We start from the raw sequence: 23,047 nt of genomic DNA on the forward strand, positions 1-23,047 counted from the left end.
AGCTACACCTCACTGCTCACTTGCATGCTGTAGCACAAGAAATGTGAAACACCTGGCAGGCAGATTTTCTGTGGTTCTCACTTTCACTCCCACCATGAGGCAAAATGAGACATTAAAAGGCAGAGTTTCAATATTAATGCAGCCAGATCCTATCTAATGCCAGCAAAGACCAGGCCACTCTTCTCAATCAGGGCTTCCCAACAAGTAGGACCTGAGCATAGGTTGCAAATGGTTACCAGTATGCCCACCCCTTCGGCCAGAGTCCAGGGCCCAATACCAATCAGCTTACGAATAGCACCATTTTCTAAGTGCCACTCAAGGGAGAGGCTGAGCAATGATCCCGATCCCTTATAAGGGACTAACCCAGGATGTACTTCAGAGTGTACATATATGCTTCAGTCAAAGGATTCTTCTTTGCAAGCAACCAAAAGAAAATGGTAGCAGGATCTTGAAACAATTAGCTTTCAGAGCCCTGGATCACTGTTGGTCTGCCTCTTACCATTTTCCCGTTGCCTATCAACAGAGTAAAAATAAATTATAAATTCTAGCTATGTCCCAGACACTGTGACATACAATCTTTTGTGGCTTTGCTCACTGAATCCTCAGAAGTTCTATGTGGTAGGAAGTATGAATATTATCACCTCTGTTTTATGAGAAACATGAGAAAATAAGGGCAAAAGGTGATTAACTTGGCAAAGGTCAGTCAGCTATGTGGCAGAGGACTGATCATCTAGGCATGGCCCAGGGGTTATTAAACCATGCCCTACCTTCCCTACATCCTCCTCACTTCCCCAACAGCCTGTTTGTATATGGCAGAGAATGATATGTATATGCTTAATGGGTCATGAAAAGCAATAAAGAATATGTAACAGATACTCTTTGTAGCCCAAAAGGCCTAAAATATTTACTATCTACCTCTTAACAGAAAAGGTTTGCCAACCTCTCAATTCTAGACCAGTGGTTCTCCAAATGTGGTCCCAAACTCAGTAATGGCAGCATCACTAGTGAGAAATGTGAATTCTCAGGCCCCACCCACACCCACTGAATCAGCAACTGAGGAGATGTGGTCCGCAGCCTATAATTTAACAAGCCTCGAGGTGATTCTGATGCACACTCAAGTTTCAGGCAGCCTGATTCCAGACCCATACATTCCATCACTATTCAACACCCACCACAATGCCCATTAAAATGAGGCTCAACCTCTGTCTTGTACTATCATAACGTAAGTAAGTTCCTCTGCCCTATCACACCCCTCTCCCACTACCTACCTGCTGGTCTGCTCATCACCATAAACCCTGCACGTGCTTCCTGAGAGGCTTCCCAGTCTTCGCTTGGCTGCTTCTCCCACCCAGCTGGCACATGAGTGCTCTCTATTATGCTGACGATCAAACCCAGCCTGTTTGGCAGACCCCAGCTCCAGTCTCACCTGCCTCAGACCACTTTCCCCAGGGCTCTAGCCTGCAGTGTTCCTTCCCTAGTCTTACAACACTTCTCTGACAATGGAATACTATTCAACTAGAAAAAGAGAAATCCTGTCTTTCGCAGCAACAGGGATAAACCTGAAGGATATTATGCTAAATGAAATAATCCAGGCACAGAAAGGCAAATACCGTACAATCTCACATGCAGAAGCTAAAAAGTTGCTATCATAGGAGATAACAGAACAGTGGTTACCAGGGGTGGGGAGGAGAGAGGGGGATGAGGAGGGAGTGGTCAATGGGTAAAAAGTTACAGTTAGGAGGAGTAAGTTCTGGTGTTCTATTGCACACAGCAAGGTGACTATGGTTAATAATAACGTATATTTCTAAAAGAGACAATTTTAAGTGTTCTCACCACAAAAGTAATGATAATTATTTGAGGGTGATGTGCATGCTAACTACCCTAATTTGATAATTTCACAATGTATATGTGGATTGAATCTCACATGGTACTCCATTATTATGTATAATTATTGAATCAAATTTAAAAAAATTTTTAGAACAGGGAATAAAGGAGTATTATGAGTTAAAAACACCTGTCTACCTTGGATTGTTTAAAGTTTCTATGTGGGACTCTATGACATCCTTTAGGGAGCCCCTCCCCAAACACACACCTTCTCAGAGAAAGGCACTGACCACAGTGGCACAATAAAGTATCTGCTAAGTGAATATGTCGCCTAGGGCACTACAGCACTTTATTCAGCCCTTCTAACTGCAGGCCAGCGAACAAGCACCTGCTCTCTTTCCTTCCTCCACTCTGCTCTGCGCCAAGTCTATATTGAGCATGAGTTGCCATCAGGCCCTGGTGACTGAACAGTGAACAAGATGGAGTTTCTACCCCATGGGGCTGACACTCTCAAAGCCACATTAGGAACTAGGTGCTGTACCTAGCTCCTAGGGAATTGGCTTTTTTTTTTTTTTTTTTTTTTTGGACAACCCATACTCATTACTCATTACTTAATTTTACCCCAGGGCTGAAGGAATTTTCCTAGGGCAAGCCAATGAGGTGCTATATCAAAAAAGGTGATTTTCTTTCACTATTTTAGTAAAGAGCCCGAATCACTGGCAGGAATTAGCTGTCCACTTTCAGACAGGAAACCCCACTCTACTTCCTCAGTTAACCCTACTGAATAGGCTGCTCAAGCTGTGGAGTTAAAACAAAGGAAAGACCAAGGGCTAGGAACTGAACAATGGCTTCCTTAGAAGGTAGAAGGCTTCTTCTCCACCCTTGCCTTGGAGACAGTCAGACACATCCAGATGGTGTATCAGAGGGGCAAAGAGATGGCCAAAAAATCTCAGCCTAGGTAAAATTATCCCAGTTCAGAGACATGCAAATTTGAAGTGAAAATCCCTAGCTATGAGGAGTTCAGAGTACAGTTCTGATTAGTGAGGGCCCAGATTTTAAGTGACTATAGAAGTGCCAGGAAACTTCTTTTCTCCAGTGGTACTTAGAGCTTGAAATAATAGGAACGATATCAGCACACACACAGCACACACACAAAATCACAGAATGCATCTCTACAATTCCTATTAAGATGACAGAACTTAAGACTTTTCAAAAGCATTATTCAGGAGACACCCCTATCTCTCACAGTAACAGGTAGACAACGAGGAGGATAATGAACACCCATCCTCACAGTCTTGGTGCCACAAAATGACAATGAAGATCATCAGGAATGACCAGACAATTAACGAGGAAGCCCTAGACTAACAGTGATCAAGAAGTTGTTGCTGGAGCTAAGAAGATGCCTACCTCCAGACCTTCTAATGGCTGGGTCCTCTAGCTGAGTCATACAATGGGCACAGTGGGACTATACAGTGGATCTCAGAAGACCTTGTGGCCAACCAGAGTAATGTCAGCTCATGGCCGTGATTTCATCAATTCACTTCCAGAAAACAGTTTGCACTAAGTCTGTTTGCAGAATTAGCCACCTCAATATGCATCCCCTCTATCCTCCTACTTCCTAAAAGAATAGCAGTCACCTCGTTCCATCCCACTCACGCCTCAACACAACAAAATCATCTTCGACCTTTCTAAAGATGATCAGAGATCTCTGGCAAAGAAATGTGTCAATTCTCCTGAAAGGAAAAAAAAAAGGCACATGAAAAGATGCTCAACATCATTAGTCATTAGAGGAGATGCAAATCAAAACCACAATGAGATACCAACTTCACACTCATAAGGACATGCAGATAAGCACAAGTGTTGGTGAAGATGTGGAGAAATTGGAACCCTCATCTACCACTGGTGGGAATGTCAAATGGCGCAGCCAGCGTGGGAAATAATCTGGCAGTACCTCAAATAGTTAGGAGTTACCATACAATACAAACAATTCTGCTTCTAGGAATTCTCCCAAGAGAAATGAAAATACGTGTCTACACAAAAACTTGTACACAGAAGTACTCAGCAGCAGTATCCATACTCAGCAGCATTATCCATAATAAACAAAAGTAAAACCAGCCCAATGTGCATCAACTGAGGAAATGGAAACAAAACTGCCATATCTATGCAATTAAATATTATCTGGCTATAAAAAGGAATGAACTGATTATGCTACACATAGATGACTCTTAAGAACATTATACTAAGCAAAAAAAGTAACAAAAAACACATATTGCATCATTCCATTGATAGTAAATGTCTAGAATAGGCAAATCTGTAAAGGCAGAAAATACATTAGTACTTGCTTAGGGCTGGGGTATGGAGAATGGAGGAAATGAGAGGTGATAGGTAAGGTGTATAGGGTTTTTCTAGGGGGTAACAAAAAGGCTCTAAAATTGTGGTGATGGGGGCATAATTCTGTGGACATACCAAAAGCCATGGAGTTGTATACTTTTAAATAGGAGGATGGTATGATATGTGTATCATATCTCAAAAAAAAAAAAAAAACTGTTTCAAAAAAAAGCAAGTCCACCTCTAAAGCTATGGGGAAAAGGAGGAGTTTGGCTTAGAGCAGGCAGATGAGTGTCATGGGCCTAGCACAGCCAAGACCAGGGCAGGAACTAAGGGCTGGCCACGGGCCTAGCAAAAGAAGGAAATCACAGTGATCTACTTCCAGTTCACCACATATGACCGCTCTTATAACCTCTGGATCAACCTTACAGGCCTCCCTTCAGAAGGCTCCCGGCCCACCTTGTCTGGCAAATGCCAATTTCTCAACCCACCTGAGAACACTGAGCAGCAGCCCAGTTCCAATGGAGTGAGAACCAGACCAATGAAGCTGTTCCTCCAGGTGGCCATCCAACAACCCTGGAGGCCCTATTTCTGACACAAGGGCCTGCCTCCTCAGAGGATAAACAAAGGCAGAAATGCCCATCCCTTCAGACGCAATGCCAGCCCCAAGCAGAGATGTGGTCTCTTCCAGTAGCCCTGCAGGACAATACCATCCCATGCGCCACATTCACATAGGACAGCACTGCTCTAACTTAGTGGTTCCCAGATCTCTCTGTCCTCACTGTGTACCACCTGAGCTACTTCATAGTCATCATTAAATGGTGGCTAAGGAGCCTACATTTAGCTTCATCCTGTACAGTAACCTTCAAGAAATCCTAAGTCACTGTGTCCACCCAATTTCCTTGGAAAATCCCACCCACATCTCCAGCCTCCAATCTCACCCTACCTCCTGCATAAAGCCTCCAGGGGCTCCCTAGACTGAGGACAACTCCCCTTCCATAGAGTACTCGTAACTCATAGCAGTTCATGCTCCTTCCTTGCTCTACAGGACAATCCCGTTTCATCTCGCCTATGGGGTCTGTGAGGCCCCCAAAGACAAGAAATGCCGGCAATGGCCATGCCTTGCACACAGAGGGTGGTCATTAAGTATTTGCTAGATGAAAGGACAGGATGGTGGAAATGAGGTGAAGAAATGCAAATTAGCAAAGACCTCCAAGACCTCCTTCTGGTATGAGCCACAGAACCTGGGCATTCTGACACTACATTTGCACCTTACCTTTTGCAAGATTTTACCCTTAGTAGTGAAACCCTTGAGGAGGCAGGGTTAAACTAAAGTGGATGTGATGGTAGTCAGTCAGGTATTAAACAGAGAAGAAAACTGCAAAAAAACACTCCAGAAGAAAATTCTAGGGGGGCAGGGCAGTGAGATTACAGAAACAAAATATGTCTAAGACAAGGGATGGAGGGGAAAGTACCCGGGAACCTTTCTCGGAGGCCACTTGTCTTGTCACTGTTATGCTGAGAAGATCACAGGAAATAACACCTGAAAGGGTGACAAGGAAGAACTGAGAGAACCTTGCATCAAAAACCTGAAAATCTCTGATCTGCAGCTTGTTCTACCATTGGCACTGTGTGATCCTAAGTGTGTCCATCTCAGTTTCCGCATGTGTAACATGGAGAAAGTTCTAGAAACACAGAACACTGTTAGAGCCGGAGGAGTAGGGGTGAGCAACTGAGTTATTGGTTCTCAAACTGTGCTCCAAAGAACATCAAAGATTAATTCACAGAGATGTTCCAGAGGTTCCACAAACGTTTCATTTGACTTTTGGTTTTGTTTAAAATGTTTGTAAACATTTTTCAAAAAACAGTTTGACATGCCAAATCCTAAGATACTAGAGACAAGCAATATACGTATCAATTTATACTGCAGAGACTCAGCAAAACTGCCCTGGCTACCTCCGTACACTGGAGTTTGAACTTCAAATTTCCACCTTATTGGTCACAAAACTAATGCTCAGTAGTGGTCTAGTTTACATATTTTTAAAAATTCAGGCCCAGATATCTATTCACATGAAATTTTATGAGAAAAAAGCACTACCCTAATTAAATGCCAGGTGAGAGTTGGTCACACATCTTGAAGTTTCAAGGCTGCTTGCCTGACTCCCATATTTTAAGTGACAACTGTCTTTAGATGTTAATAATTCAACTTTGAAACAATTTCTACTACTTCTCTTTTCAGCCTCCATCTCAATTTACATTAAAAGCAACTTAGAGTGCTTGGTAAATTATTTTTTAAAATGATAGCCACTCCCATTCATAATTGGATGAATATGGACTGCTTCTACTCTGAACCAAAACACAGTGCAGGAATCAACTGGGTGCTAACCTTGCACTGACTGCACAACCTCTTACCAAACTCCTGGTTTTGTGCTTACCACAGAACCACATCTCGCTGGTCTAACAATCAACTTTAACAGGAAATATGATAAATTAAAATGTATAAAATACCTTTTTACAGACTGGAAGACAACGTCTGGTTTTGCTTAGGAAAATATAAAATGCAAACCCTCAATTTACAGAGGAAGACCCTGAGGCCAGAAAATGTTATGTTTTCCAGTTAGAATCAGAATCAAACCAGCACCCCATTCCTGCCTCCTAATACTACATGGCCTCCACCAAACCAAACTGAGTCTACCAGCTGCATGCAGAAACTCAGAAAGGAAGAGACCTCTCCGTACGAAACACAAGACAGAAACCAAAGTCCAGTACTATTAAGAAGTCGTGAGTCTAATGCAATGTCCCACCAACCTCAAGGGTTGAATCAACACATGAAAGGGAGAAAAATACACATTTACAGGATTACTGGTGTAAGAAAGACAGATGGAACGGGGACGGTGGGGGCGGGGGGGCAGTCTTCATCTAAATACAGTTGGTGTTAAAAGGAGAAGCAGAGGAGGAGGAAGGGACAGGCAAAGCAGCTTTCTCTTCTAAAATAAATCCAAATTCCTGGGAAGAAGCTCTGAGGTCACTCACTCCCCCAGATGGCCCAGTGCCACCAACCTGATAGAGCCCACTCAGCAGGTGCCCAAAGCTCGGCTGTGAATCCCTGACAGCTGTGATGCCAACGACTCTCTTCTAGCTCTAGGAAGCAAAGGAGCTCAGGAGCAGGCAGGGGTGCTGCCCAAGAAATAGGTATGAACAGAGACCTTTCACTTCCAGGACATGGGTCCTTTTTTTTTTTTTTTTTTTTTTTTTTTTTTTTATAAACAGGAAAAACACATTCTAAATGAAAACAGTCTGTTCCCTTTGGAACTGGCTAAACTAGTCTTATTTTAATTAACTAGCTGAAAGACACCAGCTAAAAACAACACACCTTTAATATCTTGGGAAGACTCTTTGAATATCTGGGTTTTAAACAGCCCATCCCCTCTTACATTTGAAGTGAACAAAGCAAGACAGTCCTGTACCCAGAGTTTTAATTCATTATGCTACACTTGCATTTTTCCTGTGGGCAGAGAAAGGAAAACCTCCAACGCCAACCACCTGAAGCGCATATTTGTCTTGCAGTTACACCATCCACTCAGTGGAGTTCAGGGCTCCATATCTGGCATCAATAGCAAAATAAATTTCCAAACACTGTAACAGGTCTGGCGAATCTGGGTCCGGAACATGCACTCTTCTTCCTGCCCTCTCTATTCCCAGGTTCCACCACACCTACCCCAGCTGTTCTCTGCCATTCACAGGTATAAAGAAGACAGATGGAAAGGGGATGGGGGCAGTGTTCATCTAAATACAGTTGGTGTTAAAAGGTGAAGCAGAGGAGGAGGAAGGGACAGGCAAAGCAGCTTTAGAGGCAAAGCAGGCCACTAGAGGGCGTGGATGGGGGAAGAGAAAACCAACATTTGATGATTTTATCCTGACTTAGTCTCTTGGATGTGCATATTACTGGCAGGTGGACAAAAGGGAAAGAGGACAAGAGTGAGAAGGAAGCTGTGGTTGCTGGAGCAGATAAGATCTTCACATGTTCTATGAGTTTCATTCACCAGGCCCATACGATATTCACAGTTGACAGAATTTCCTTAACAACAAAAAAAGGCAACAGCGGTAACTCCAAGAATTCTGAGGGGCTGGGCGCGGTGGCTCATGCCTGTAATCCCAGCACTTTGGGAGGCCGAGCGGGGCGGATCACGAGGTTGAGAGGTCGAGACCATCCTGGCTAACACGGTGAAACCCCGTCTGCACTAAAAATACAAAAAATTAGCTGGGAGTGGTGGCGGGCGCCCATAGTCCCAGCTACTCGGGAGGCTGAGGCAGCAGAATGGCGTGAACCGGGGAGGCGGAGCTTGCAGTGAGCCGAGATCGCGCCCCTGTACTCCAGCCTAGGCGACAGAGCAAGATGCTGCCTCAAAAAAAAATAATAATAATTCTGAAAACAACTACTAAACCAAAACAAAGCACGGGTCCCTGAAAAATGAAATAAATCACTTTAATCCAGTGTTTCTCAATCTTTGCACACTTGATATATGGGTCTGAAGAATTTTTTTGTTGTGGGAAGCTATTAGAGGTTTAGCAGCATTGCTGGCCTCTAGCCACTAGATGCCATTACAGCCCTCCAATAACCCTCTATAACTAGAGGGTTGTGACAGTCGAAAAACGTCTCTCAACACTGCCAAAACTGCCTCGGTTGAGAGGGACTGCCTCGGTTGAGAGGGACTGCCTCGGTTGAGAGGGACTGCCTCGGTTGAGAGGGACTGCCTCGGTTGAGAGGGACTGCCTTACCAATCAACAGGATCTTAATTCACCCACTGGAAGATGCTCAGACAGGTTCTGCCCATGTAACTAGAATGCAGAGTGAGAGAGAAGCAGACCAAGGTGAACCTGGGAGTCCATCACCATCCCTGAAGACCAGCAGGCTCAGAAGCCTGTGCTGAGGCTGTGGAAGGCCTCAGAGTGGGGGAAGGTGGCCGACTGCTGACGCTGTCTCAAGGTGACTGATAAATGAGTCTCGTTTTCTCCACATCTCTCAGTGCTGTCTGGGCACTAACTGAGAATCTCATTCCTAGGCTAGCTGTGCCCAATTTACTAATGAGTATTAAGGCACTGGGCCTCTGCTCCAAAGACCTAGTCCATAAATCAATGAGCGTAGGGAAGAAGGCTTTGAGCAAGACCAAATCTGGATGATGCTTCATCAGACAGCCATTAAAAAAAAAAAAAACAAAACCAAAAAAAAACCGCTAGGATTGTCACCTGGCATCTGGCCCAGGAAACCATGAACAGGCTTTAAGATAGTTCAATAATGACTCTCTAAGAAGAAAGAAAGAACCGTCTGTGAAAAGATCGCACAGCATGTCAATTTGTCAGGTAGGTCTCCTTAATGTTGAATGATAATACTCGAAACATTTGCTTCCACTCTCAAAGGACAGTAAAGCCACAAAGAAATTTTATAGTAAGTGTAAAATGCACCTTTTCTCTGAGGATCAGACTTCTGGCAACACTCTACATCTAGAAAAAAACCAAGAATGACAACAGGCCAAAATGGCCCCAGTAATAAAGAAAATCACAGTCACAAAAATCACCACACTTATTTCAAAAATATGGGTAATGCCGTCAAGATAAAGCTCATTATTTCCAAACGCTTCCCAAGCCCTCTAGCCCAATCACCCAGACCCCTAGTACCCCTCTCCTCTACCTTGGGAGGAGCAGAGGCTGGGTGCTGGCCTACCTCAGGAATGTTCTAGCTGCCCTATTTGCAGAAAAGGGACAGTCCTCCCTAAATCTGATTTGGTTAAAAAAATGAACTAGCTAAGCAGTGAAGAAATACATATGTGTGCACACACATGCACAATCTGAAGTGACCACTCAGGCTTACCCAACTTAACCTTATAAAGAATTTCTCATCCCTTCTAAAATAAGGCTACAGTAGTCAAGCCACTCGATCACACAGCCCTAAGCTTTAACAGACCCAGAGTCAAAAAAGTCAAGGTCTGAATTTTCTTAGGGAAGAACTCATTGGTTAGATGCTGGCTGATAAGTTCAATCGTTCCTTAATGTATATACCAAGGTCAACTCTCCCAAACACTGCAAATAACTTGGGTCAGCCTGACTGGTTTCTGGTCACAAACCCTCAGTTTGCACAAATGATAAACCAGCTCAAGTTAAAAATGGAGCTTCTCAGGAGAGTTTCTTGACCTCAGAGTTTAGGACTGACTAAACCAGGACCTCTCAACTATGATGTACATATAATCACCTGGACTGCTCTTTAAAAAATAGAGATGCCCAGCTCTCACACCCAAAGATTTTGATTTACTTTGTCTGAGGTGTGGCCCAAGCAGAGGTATTTTTATTTTAAGCTGCTTAGATGATTTTAATACACAGCCAGGCATGAGAACATTTAAAAGACATTTTATAACAACTATATCGGCCCTATCTAGTAAAACCCAAAATGTGATCCATTCTAGAATTTTAAGAGGTAAGTTCTCTGCTCTTCTCCCACCCCACAAATGTAGAGTTACTGGCTTACTAGGTAATTCATCTGCCAAGGTAGGCTTGTTTTCTCCTTAAAGGAATCACAAACTGGTCTTAGGCCAATGCCCTGCCTAAACAGCCAGACTTTCAACAGCTAGTCTAGCACAGAGCCTTGTTAGATCATCCCACGCTATGGAAGGACTTGCAGGGAATAATGCTAAATTAATACAGCTTTTATTAACCTCTCCTGGGCACTTGGCTCCAAAGATGAGAAATGATCTGAGGCTAGCCTAACGGCCTCAATGTCTACAACGCTTTTAGCAACTAGCACCTCTATAACATTGCTACTCGAACTCTCATCTATGGAAAGGTAGCACTGAAATGATCTGGCAGGTTGTTAAAAATGCAGAATCTTAGGCCCAATCTCAAAACAATAGAATCAATTGGTGTTTATAACCAGACTGCAAGGTTACTTGTTTTCACATGAGAAGCACTGCTTTTTACCTTATCTAGGATAGTAAGAGCAGGGGCAGATCAGATCCTAACTTCCAGTGGAGGATGACAGAGAACATGGCACAATTCTCCTTTTCATAACACGTACGGAACTTATGTTACTTTTGAATAAGCTGGATGTACATCCTACTGACACATATCCAGCTGAGATGAGCATTATATACATAAATGAAATAGTTTAATCACTGTGAACTAGGAGTGCTTATAGGACAACTGGTCCTACTTTCTAGTTGCTGACAAAAAGCAAATGTTTTGATCCGTTAGGTTAAAATTGAAGACACAGTTTGGATACATGTTTTCCAAACATCTAACTCTGATAAAGCAGTAATTCCACACAGCAAAGCGCCTTATGCAGCTACCCAACACACACCTTGCACTGCTCAAAGTTCAACATCATGGGGGTTTGAGTTTTTGTTGTTTTATAATCCAAAATGCTCTCTTTAGAACAAGCGCTTTGCAATCACAAGTACTTTCCCAGTTGACTTCAAAGTGAAATAGCCTTCAACTGAGATAAGCATGCTCATTAGGTGCCTTAATTCTGCACAAGAGTATTTCAACCAGGCCGGGCGCGGTGGCTCACGCTTGTAATCCCAGCACTTTGGGAGGCCGAGGCAGGCGGATCACGAGGTCAGGAGATCGAGACCAAGGTGAAACCCCGTCTCTACTAAAAATACAAAAAATTAGCCGGGCGTGGTAGCGGGCGCCTGTAGTCCCAGCTACTCGGAGAGGCTGAGGCAGGAGAATGGCGTGAACCCGGGAGGCGGAGCTTGCAGTGAGCCGAGATCGTGCCATTGCACTCCAGCCTGGGTGAGAGAGCGAGACTCCGTCTCAAAAAAAAAAAAAAAAAAAGAGTATTTCAACCAATAGTTAAAAGTTTCTGGAAATGATTCTAATTCCGATATTTTCCACGGTACTTCAGTGACTTCATAGCCCCTAAAAGTCTTTTGAAGTTTGGTTGAAAGAAATTGTATTTGAAAGATGACTTAAGGGATACACAATCCATCCATTGCTCTAGGTCGGCTTTGCCCAACCTCTTATGACCAGTGAGGCTTTTAACAGTAATATATCATCTCTCACTCATACACACACACACACACTCCCACCCTTAGGAACTTTTCAGTCATTTCTCAGTGTTTACATATATATGAGAAAGATAGGGTATTAAAGTCATAATCCATTTCTGAAACAAGGTATTGAAAGTTTATGAAGTTCATTTTGATACCATCTTTGCTAATGTTCCAAATGATTAATGGCAAATTACCATTTGCCCATTTAACCTGTAACACACAGCATTTAACTTAATTATGTCAGTAAAAAACTATAATTTGTCAATAAAATTCATTCTGAATTTATATACTTGTTAGTACATGTTTGGTGTGGGGACCAAATGCATATTCAAAACAGAGAGCAATCTACTTACCACCCCCAACTAGACAAAATGTCCTATGTTTGCATTTCTTACATCTGGACTTCAAAACAAATCAAAGAGTTTATAAGAGAACTCACTGCTTCCTTTGAACATGTTTTCCGGCAGAATGTTCACCCCATTTCCCAGGAAGAAACCATAGTGGGGAACTATGCCTGCTCCTTCTTTGGGGTACTCACAGTTCTCCCAGAGGGGGAAGAACAGCATTTCAGCTTGAACAGGCTGCTGGACACACTCTCTGTTCCTGCTCCCACGGGTTAAATGGGCAGAGCCCACCCACAGATGCTCAGCCATCACCTGGGTGGCTATGAAGATTACATTTAGGGTGGATAAGGAAGTCTTACATCCAAAACACATCTCCCAACTTTGCTTTACACTAATAAAACTGGTACTATATTTTAATTTTTGTCTAGCTTCTTCTGTTTCTTCTAGTTCAGCATCCAGAAGGGAGGAAGGATGTGATTAATCGCCATCTCCAATACCTCAAAAGTTTATTTTTATATATTTTTTCCAGTTGTGTTTCTAAATATCAGGCTAAGACAGGTGGTTTTCTAGCACCTATTTGAAAGCATTTCTCCACAAATAACACACTGCAGGTGTATGAATCTTTAGTCCTAATAAATTAAAAGACAAAATGACTACAAGTCATAATATTTTCTATTTCTAAATATTGATTTTTTAAAAAATACTATCAGATATGCCAAAAGATTTCAGATGAATGCAACTTTTGACTACAGGGAAAATAACATGAGGAAAAATCAACAGAATTCTCATATACTCCTCAATAATTTATACTTCAATCTAACTTTTCCTAATGCATCCTGTCTTTGAACAACACTCCATTAAGAACATAAATTTTTTTTATTGTAATGTAACATATAATGGTCCAAACCTCACAGACCGCTAGTGCAGATCACTCTTCCGACTGCAACTAACCACCATATCCAAGCTCTTAATAAATACTAGTAGGCTTTCTCTCTTCCATCTTAAGGGGAGATCAGGGATTATATATGTAAATACATACTTTTTGTCCTTCAAACATACAAATGGTAAAAAAACATATCACTTTCATTTTAGAATGAAAGCTCAGGGCACCCTCAAAAATCCCTAGGGGCTGAGAGCCACCAGATGGGAATCACTGCTCCAGCTGTTCCAAATTCCTGCATTTGGCCTGACGCTGGACCACATGTCTTATAAGAGATCTTCAAAGCAATGCATATTTGACCTTAAATATAAAGCAGTAAAAGAAAGAAGAGAAAGGCCAGGTGAAACACATCACTGGGTTTACTGTAAACATGTCAAAGGTTTTGCTCATTATACAATTTATGTATCCATGAAGACTTCGGAAGAAATTTTTTTTCATCTTCATATCAAGAATATTCATCTAGGTATCTGAACAACCAGTTAGATCGACACACTACAACATAACTGACAGTGCTTCCCTCTTCAAGAAGGCTGGCAAGAAAAGCTCACCATCCACTTCCAGGAAGTAAAGTGGACTCACTAATTTTTTGTATAAATCCCACTCCTGACTCATTTTCCTACTCTCTTCTCCTTGTCTTTTTTCTTACTTAATGGTAAATGTATTTTTATCTTCTTGTATTACATGTTTTACTCCTTTTTGGAACATATCATAATTAAACAAAAAGAGCAAGATAGCTATGGTAGGCAGAATACCGGCCCACCCCCCCCCAGATCCATCCACATCCTCATCCCCAGGACATACATGGCAAAGGGAAATCAAGGTATTAGATGGAATTAAGGTTAATCAGCTGACCTTAAAAGGGGAAAAAAAAAAGAGTCTAGACTACCCAGGTGGGCTCAATGTCATCACAGGGTCATTAGAAGTAGAAAAGGGAGTCAGAGGGTAGGTAAGAAGGATGTCAACAGTCTTTCCTCAAGACGGCTCAGACTATTAAGTGATTTGCATAAATCAAGGTTATTGATTCAAGAAGTCTGGTTAACTTGGTTTCTCTGGTAACCTTTGGTTCTATTCTAGTAGTAATCAGATTACGAATTTAAGAAGAATGAGGGAGCTCCCTAACAAAGGTGACAGCCCCAAAAAGTAATTGATAATACTGAGGGGGAAACCCCAAGATATATAGAGCAGAAAAGAACAGGGCCAGGCATGGTGGCTCATGCTTGTAATCCCAGCACTTTGGGAGGCTGAGGCGGGTGGATCACAAGGTCAGGAGATCCAGACCATCTTGGCTAACACGGTGAAACCCCACCTCTACTAAAAATACAAAAAATTAGCCAAGTGTGGTGGCATGTGCCTGTAGTCCCAGCTACTGGGGAGGCTGAGGCAGGAGAATCGCTTGAACCTGAGAGGCAGAAGTTGCAGTGAGCCGAGATGGCGCCACTGCACTCCAGCCTGGGTGACAGAGCAAGACTCTGCCTCAAAGCAAATTAAATAAATAAATAAATAAATAAATAAATAAATAAATAAAATAAATAAAACATGTTTAGGGCAATATTTCTTTCTTTGTTGTTTGTTTTTGAGAAAGAGTTTCACTCTTGTCGCCCAGGTTGGAGTACAGTAGTGGAATGATCTTGGCTCACCGCAACCTCCACCTCCTGGGTTCGAGTGATTCTCCCACCTCAGCCTCCCCAGTAGCTGGGATTACAGGCATGTGCCACCATGCCTGGCTAATTTTGTGTTTTTAGTAGAGACAGGGTTTCACCATGTTGGCCAGGCTGGTCTTGAACTCCTGACCTCAGCTGATCTGCCTGTCTCAGCCTCCCAAAGTGCTGGGATTATAGGCATGAGCCACCACACCTGGCCTAGGGTCATATTTCATCAGGGCAACAGCCTTGTATGTCTCAGAACTGCCTGGAAGCATCGCATAATGACACCACATCTTTCCTAAACAGGATGTAATACAGATTTGCGGGATGATCCCAGAAAAGTCTTATAGCTGAACTTCTGACAACGATACATAAATAAGACATGACGAGGGTGGGGAAAGCACAGATAAGGTCAAAGGCCACATGTGTCATTTGCTATCACATTGCTTCTCCTCTGAACCTCTCCTTTATGTTTCCACCTAACTTTATGCTCTATGAAGGTAAGATAATCTTAATTACCACTATAAGAAAAGCTAACAATTACAGACCATGATCCTTAACAGACTTTTTCTCTCTTCTAATGCTTACTTTAAGCCTGTGAAGTAGATGCTGACTGTCTCCATTCGGAGTAGGGAAAATTGAGGCACAAAGAACTAAGCAATCTGTTCAATGTCACATAGCTACCAGGTAGTATAGCTGTTGTAGACTGGGCATCAGGCTCTTTAATCAGTGTTCTCTAGTGCCTCAGTACCTCTCAGAGAGCTTCACACTTAGAAGGTCTCCAAACTTATGAAATGAATAAATGGAACAAGTCTAGAAAAAAAATGAGAGGAGGCCGGGTGCGGTGGCTCACGCCTGTAATCCCAGCACTTTGGGAGGTCAAGGTGGGCGGATCACAAGGTCAGGAGTTGGAGATCAGACTGGCCAACATGGTGAAACCCCATCTCTACTAAAAATACAAAAATTAGCTGAGCGTGGTGGCACACGTCTGTAATCCCAGCTACTCGGGAAGCTGAGGCAGGAGAATCACTTGAACCCAGGAGGCAAAGGCTGCAGTGAGCCAAGATCGCACTACTGCACTCCAACCTGGGTAAGTTGCTCCAACAGAGTAACAGAGCAACAGAGCAAGACTCCATCTCAAAAAAAAAAAAACCAAAAAAAAAAAAACAAACTGCACTTCAACCTGGGCTACAGAGCAAGACTCCATCTCAAAAAAAAAAAAAAAAGAGAGAATTAAATCATTTATGTAAGTTGAGTTCCTTTGAGTGACAGGCTTTCCCCCCCATTTCATCTAGGAAACTCTGTTCAAATGAGCCAGGTAGGTATTATGAATTCCCACCTGGGGGAATGTTTCAAAAAGCAGTTTCTCCTTTATCCTCCTCCCCCAGTACTGCTTTCGTCATTGCAGGTTTGGTTTATATCTGGAAATTTAAAAAGAAAACTTCCCGGATTATTCTGCAAACATTTACTTATATCCTTCCCCCAGCCAGTGGAGCATCTCTGCTAGGCGATGTCTTGCCTCCCATGACAGAGTAGAATCCAGAATGGCCGAGTGGGAAGTCTCACATGAGGGACTTAACTTCAAAGACATTAGGAGGCACAAGTAAAATTTAGGCAGTGAGCAAAACAATTCTTTTAGGGCTCAGCAGCCAAGTACAGACCAAGAGGGTAAAAATTCACACACGCGCGCACGCACACACACATACACATACACAAACACTCCTTCTACATAACCTACCTATCTACCTACCTTAAACTTGCACAGGCTATCCTGAGGAAAAGGAGAGATTACTAGCACATTTGTTAGTTTAGAAAGATATCAAATCTTACCATTTTTCTCTTGCAATTATATCAAAGTGACATTAGAGTATCTTCCACAAGATGAAAACTATATAAAAGGGTGGTAAGAGGCCAACTAGAGAGTTGCAACCTCATCGGACAAATATTCATGGAAGGGGCTTGCTGGGTGCTCCCAATGATGTTAAAGTATTGAGGAGAAAACACCGAGGGTCCAAGACAGATTCCCTGCACTTAGAAACATCCTCCAACCATGCACATACCCACCACCACTCCCACAGAGCAGCCAGAACATGCTGAAATCAGGGGCCCTATTGGCGTGTCCCTGTATTAGTCTGTTCTCACACTGCTAATAAAGACATACCCCAGACTGGGTAATTTATAAAGGAAAGAGGTTTGACTCAACAGTTCAGCATGGCTGCCGAGGCCTCAGGGAAGGGAAAGCAAACACGTCCTTCTTCACATGGTGGCAGCAAGAAGTGCCAAGCAAAAGGGAGGAAAAGGTCCTTATAAAACCATCAGATCTCATAAGAACTCACTATCACGAGAACAGCATGAGGGTAACCGCCTCTGTGATTAAATTACCTCCCATGACACTTGTGGATTATGGGAACTAAGATGAGATTTAGGTGGGGACACAGCCAAACCATATCAGAGACTCTTTTGGGCTGCAGAGAAGCCTCAAGAGGTTTCATGGAGATCCTGTGGCCTAAACTGGGTCTCATCCCTTCATATCCCTCCAACTAATCTCAAGGTCCAGGCTAAACACCAGGAACAAAAGGTGAAGAAAACGAAGTTCCTGGAACCACTGCCTGCAAGCTCCAAGCTTTCCCTGCAGTCATGGGACCTGTGAAGAACTCCGAACACTGCACAGAGTTCCAGGGCTAGAGGCAGAGCTTTGAACAAGTCACATCTCAAAACCTTGGTTTTGTCTGCCCATAAAATTAAGCAGCAGAAGTAGGTGGTGTCTGAGGCTCTTCCATTTTCAACTTAACTGAGTAAAAACAGGTCTGTATTTTCCAGCTACTCGGATGTTTTCACTACTTCAGAATGATGACACTCACAGCCTAGAATGTGATCGTGGTAGGAAGGGGAGGGGGAGCAACAGACAGAGACTGAGTTACAGTGAGAATTATAGATGAATGAAGTTATTATGCAAAACAGAAAACCAAAGCTAATTTGACTGTGCCCCCTCCCCTTTTATCCCTTGCCTCAAATACACTAAATCTATGTCACTTGCCTCTCATGACCACTAGATTTATAAGCCCATTAAAAATACTTTTATAATCACTCCCGGCAAAAAAAAAACAACAAAAAAAACCCCCTATTATCATAATGATTTAAATCCCTACAGCAGTACAGCAGGATCTGGGGTGGGGAGAGTTTATTAATACCTTAGCAAAACGTGCCATGAATACATCATTTGGATATTCATTTTTTTTGAAGTGCCCTGATTTTTCCCAGGGTGTTCAGTTAACATTTAGCTCATGGTGTTACTGGCCCTGTCAATTGGATTAGGTTATTTTCCTCAATTCCTCTGCTCTGTGGCTCTTCTCTCTCTCCATCAAAACCCACGCGAGGATCAAGCTGAGGTATTAGTTTCTCAACCCTCATTGGGTATCACGATCATGTTGGAAGACTTTTTAAATACAAATGGTAGCCCTCCCCCAAGATCATAATTCAATTGGTCTACACAGGGCCAGGAAAGCAGTATAATTTAAAGCAATTCCAAGAGACTCTAAGGTGTAGCCAGAGTTGAGAACTATTGATCTAAGATAGCCACCTTCCCAGGCAGGTAAGTGGGTAGAAGGGTACTGAGGGAAGAGAAACAGGTATGAGGTGGGGGAGCATGGCAGAGGAGACGGGGGCTGTGTTGAACCAAATACCAGGCACCCCTCCGATAGGGCAGCCACTTCTCAGTTCTAACCACCAGACAACTTGAGCTAAGACATCCTGGGTTAGCCAGATCTTCCAATTTTCCAAAGAAGCCAGAAACCCAGAGTTTTGGTCAAATCTGTGTATTTTTAAATGCTGGTGCTAATTTAGATTAAAAAAAAATTCTGGGTGGTCCAAATAAAACACATCTGCAACCTTCCTTACAACCACCACCCTAAGCACTTGAAGCTGGGGAGTGTTATAAAAAGACTGAGGCAAATATACAAGACCTTGAATTGAAAGCAGTTTACAATCTCACTCACCTGCTCAGTCCACCTCATGATAGGTGTCTGTTACTTTATCTTAATTGCTCAACTATTCTGGACTTTCTAAACAGCAGCTGGTATTTTTCTCAAATACTGACTTCTGCTCATCACTTTCAAAGGATTCTGAGCACTGGCTTCCAGCCCTCATTCACCACCCAACACAAGCTTGTGACTTAGTCACACCTTATTGCCAATCCCAAGAAACGAAGGGAATTTAAAAGCACCTGGTGAGAGAGAAGGAGGCCTCAGAATCCAGAAAGCCTAAGTGACTTACCCAGGGCCACAAAGACTGTCAAGGTAAGGTGAACAAACTTGTCCCCATTGCTCACCCTAGTTGAAGGACAGAGCCATATTGCTGTGTCTTATGTATGGACCCCCATAGTCTTATAATTCTTGATACATACTTACATTTGACTTTTAGCTTTATGATCTGCTCCCTGTTGAGATTCAAACTTCTTGAAGGAAGAGATTCCAATCTTTCTGTGAACTGACTACTTAATATTTGTTGGGAAAAGTCCCTGTAGCCCCCTTGGTTGATAGAGATGGCTGCTGGTGGTGCCCTTGCAAACTATAGGCATCACTGCTCTACGAGTCTCTTGGAAGAACCTGTAAGTCTTGACTCCCACCAACCCCTGCCCCCAAGTCCCCAGCTTCCTTCTCAGCCAACTACTTCATCACATCAATAACAAAGTATGAGAAACACAGAAAAATGAAACACATGAGCAACTTTCAACTGACTGTTTCCTTCTCTCTTTGGACCACAAAGTCTCCCTGCTCTACTGAGATTATTACCCATCATGAAAGGACATAGCATCTAGTGTTCTGATTTCTCCACTCAGAGATACACCTCAGAAGGCAGCTTCTCAGCTGTGAAAGAAGTTGGCCTTTGCAATCCTTTCTTAGAAGCCTGCTTCGGAATTACTCAAGAGAGCCAGAGCCAAACCTAGAGTGTTGTGCATGGATAGAGAGGCAATCTGGTGTGGCAGAGAGGCTTGGGAATTAGATTCAGATTAAAATCTCTGCACTGACATAAGTCAGCCCTGTGTCCTCTTGAAGTTACAGAAATGAAGACCCAGTTTCCTCATCTGTAAAATGTCTACCTGCAGGGTTTACATTTGCAAAGGGCCTAGTCTAGTGATCGATCCTTGATGAGAGTTACTGGAGAAGTCTCATGACTCCTACGATGAGCCCCAGAGGCCTCTGTGAGTAAGGTGGAAGGACCTGGTCTTCTGCCTGATCTAAATACATTAAGATCTGCCTTTGCTGACCTAGTTTCATTCTAAAGCAGTTGTGGTTTTCTTTCTCCCCTTCAGTTCCATTTCTCAAAGGATGTAAGCATATCTGTGTGAAACACATAAAAAAAATGCACCAAGTGTCAGCAAAATGTTACTGCAACTGAGAAAAAGGAATTTTCTATCTTGTCCATCAGTTTTGATGAGGAAGCAAAGCAGACTAGCCCAATTCCTAGCATTGGTAAAGACTGCTACTTCAAAGAATTTTCTGGGTCAGCACCTAAAAGTCTGAAATCCATTCCACTGAATTCATTATGACCCATAGTAATACCCTATCTCTCAAGGCAAAACTACAATCTGATTCATTGCATACAGCCATTCCCTGGTAGACACTATATTTTAGACTAATGAATAAAACAAGTCCAGAAAACAAAACAAAACACAAAACCAGCCCTGTGCCCTTATATTTTACAATCTACATAAAACAAAGTCAGATTTACACATACCTGGAAAACAATTCACAATGACATCATTTCAAGCTAACTGAATCTTGGATTCAAGAAGAATCAATGTCTATACTATTCTTCTAGCATAAAACCTGTTGTGGCAGTTTTAACTTTTTAACTTAAAGTTATGACCTCAGGTCACTAGATAGAATTACGTTACTTGAATGTATTCTTGGCAAGCTCTTTGGGGATATAATTCACTCTACAAGGAAAAATGGTAATTGCCACCAATATCTCACACACACGTACATACAAGACACACCATAACCACCACCACCACCCACAGAATCAGGAAGACCCATGCCATTCTTAAATGAAAATGTGTCCCAGTTAAGAAATAATCTAACATCTCAGGTTAGCAGGAAGTGCCACACTCCAACCTAGCAAGAAAAATGGGCATATAAAAACATTACATAGGTCTGTGGTCTATAAACAGTAACCTATTAGTATCAATTTCCTGGTTTGGTATTGAAATTTGGGGGAAGATGGGTCCACGGGTCTCTTTGTACTATTTTTACAACTTCCTGTGAAATTATTTCAAAATAAATAGTTTTCTAAGCACTACTTATTGGGTATTGTCCTGTTTGGGGAGATTTTTCAAGATGTAGAAGCCCTTTCCCAAGGCCCCTCTTCAGTTAATGGGTCCAGAATAGGATCTACACCTAAATACTTTGAAAAGGGTTCTGGTTCCTAGATGACCTGAAACTCCTCCCCTGTTCAATAAGAACCACCACCAAATGGGAGGGTAAATCACTGAAGACATTTAACAGTGCTGAGGCCGCCATATTTGATATTGGCTGCTGTGTAGAAGATGGGTTTGAAGGTTGGAGCCCAGTGGGGTGGCTCATGAAAATCTGGGTGAGAAATGAGTCCAATAAAGGCCTGAACAGGGTAGCGGCAGTCCAGTCATAATAAGTAAAGAAACCAAACACTAGAAATATGTAAGAGGTCAAATCAGCAGGACAGTGGGCAATGACTAACTGGAAGGAATAAGGGAAGAGGAGAAGGAGGAGTAGTATAGAATGACCACTAGGCTTCCAGCTTGGGCAGCTGAGGAAAAGGTGACATGTCATTCACCAAGACAGGAAAATGGAGGAGCTGGTCTGTGAGGGAAGATGGCTGCCTGAAGCTTCCACAGAGCAATAGTGCTGTATCATATATTTCACATAGAACCGTCTTTGTCTAGGGAGGTAATTCCTTCTTCCTCAACTCACTGGGTAGAAAGTACCAGGGGACAGACAACTTGGCACAGCAGGCAAGAAGGACCAGCCACTACTCAGCCATGTCAGCCACTTGGCCCTGCCCTGGTCAGATCATTTTCACAGCCAGTCACAAACCCAGTCATCTGACCCCAAATACCTCCAGTGGGTAGAGAGCTACTCAACCAAGCTGCTCTCCACAGGTTCTAGAGGGTCTGGGCTTCTAACATATCTATTAGAAGAACTCCAGAGGGTGGACGAGGGGAACCATCCATCAAGAAATCAAGCAACTAATCATTTCACTTTGCCATAATCTCTTTAAGAAATGGTGTTCCAAAGTGAAAGGAAGAATTTCATATGAAAGGACATCAAGACAGCCTATTGAAGATCTATGACATGGGAATTTGTACACTGCAACACAGAAAGCATTTACCACCCACCACAGAGGAATGCAGTTTATTTGATAATTATTTGTCTAGGTTATAAACCTTTTTTGTAACAGTTTACTGAGATATAATTCACATACCATACAATTAACCAATTTAGAATGTACAATATAATGGTTTTTACTGTGCTCAGAGTTGTACAAGCATTACAACAATCAGCTTTATAACTTTTCTCCCATGTAAGAGCTAACCAGGCTCAACTCTGCTTAGCTTCCAATATCAGAACAGGCTAGACACATACAAGGTAGTGTGTCTGTAGAGAATTTCATATAACATTTTATCATACCCAAAAGAAACCCATACCCTTTAGCTACCACCTCCTAACCCCTCCTCCTCCCCACTCCAGCTCTAAGCAAGCACTCATCTACTTTAGTGTCTCTACAGATATGCCTATTCTGGACACTTGATATAAACAGAATCATAATATGCAGTGTTCTTTGACAGCTTTCTTTCACAAGGTCCAATGTTGTAGCACATATCAGTACTTCATTTTGTTTATAGCCAAACAATATTCCATTGAATAGATGTATCACATTTTGTTG

The 23,047-nt window shown here is 42.6% G+C and overlaps 1 protein-coding gene across 5 annotated transcripts in view; it reads right to left on the reverse strand.

Annotated features, from left to right (window-relative positions):
- Window positions 1-23,047, reverse strand: part of MGAT5 (alpha-1,6-mannosylglycoprotein 6-beta-N-acetylglucosaminyltransferase) — a 325,140-nt gene that overhangs the window by 195,738 nt on the left and 106,355 nt on the right. The gene's annotated exons all lie outside the window — the stretch shown is intronic.

The sequence above is a fragment of the Nomascus leucogenys genome, chromosome 20 (genome assembly GCF_006542625.1).
Source record: "Nomascus leucogenys isolate Asia chromosome 20, Asia_NLE_v1, whole genome shotgun sequence".
Lineage (NCBI taxonomy): Eukaryota > Metazoa > Chordata > Mammalia > Primates > Hylobatidae > Nomascus > Nomascus leucogenys.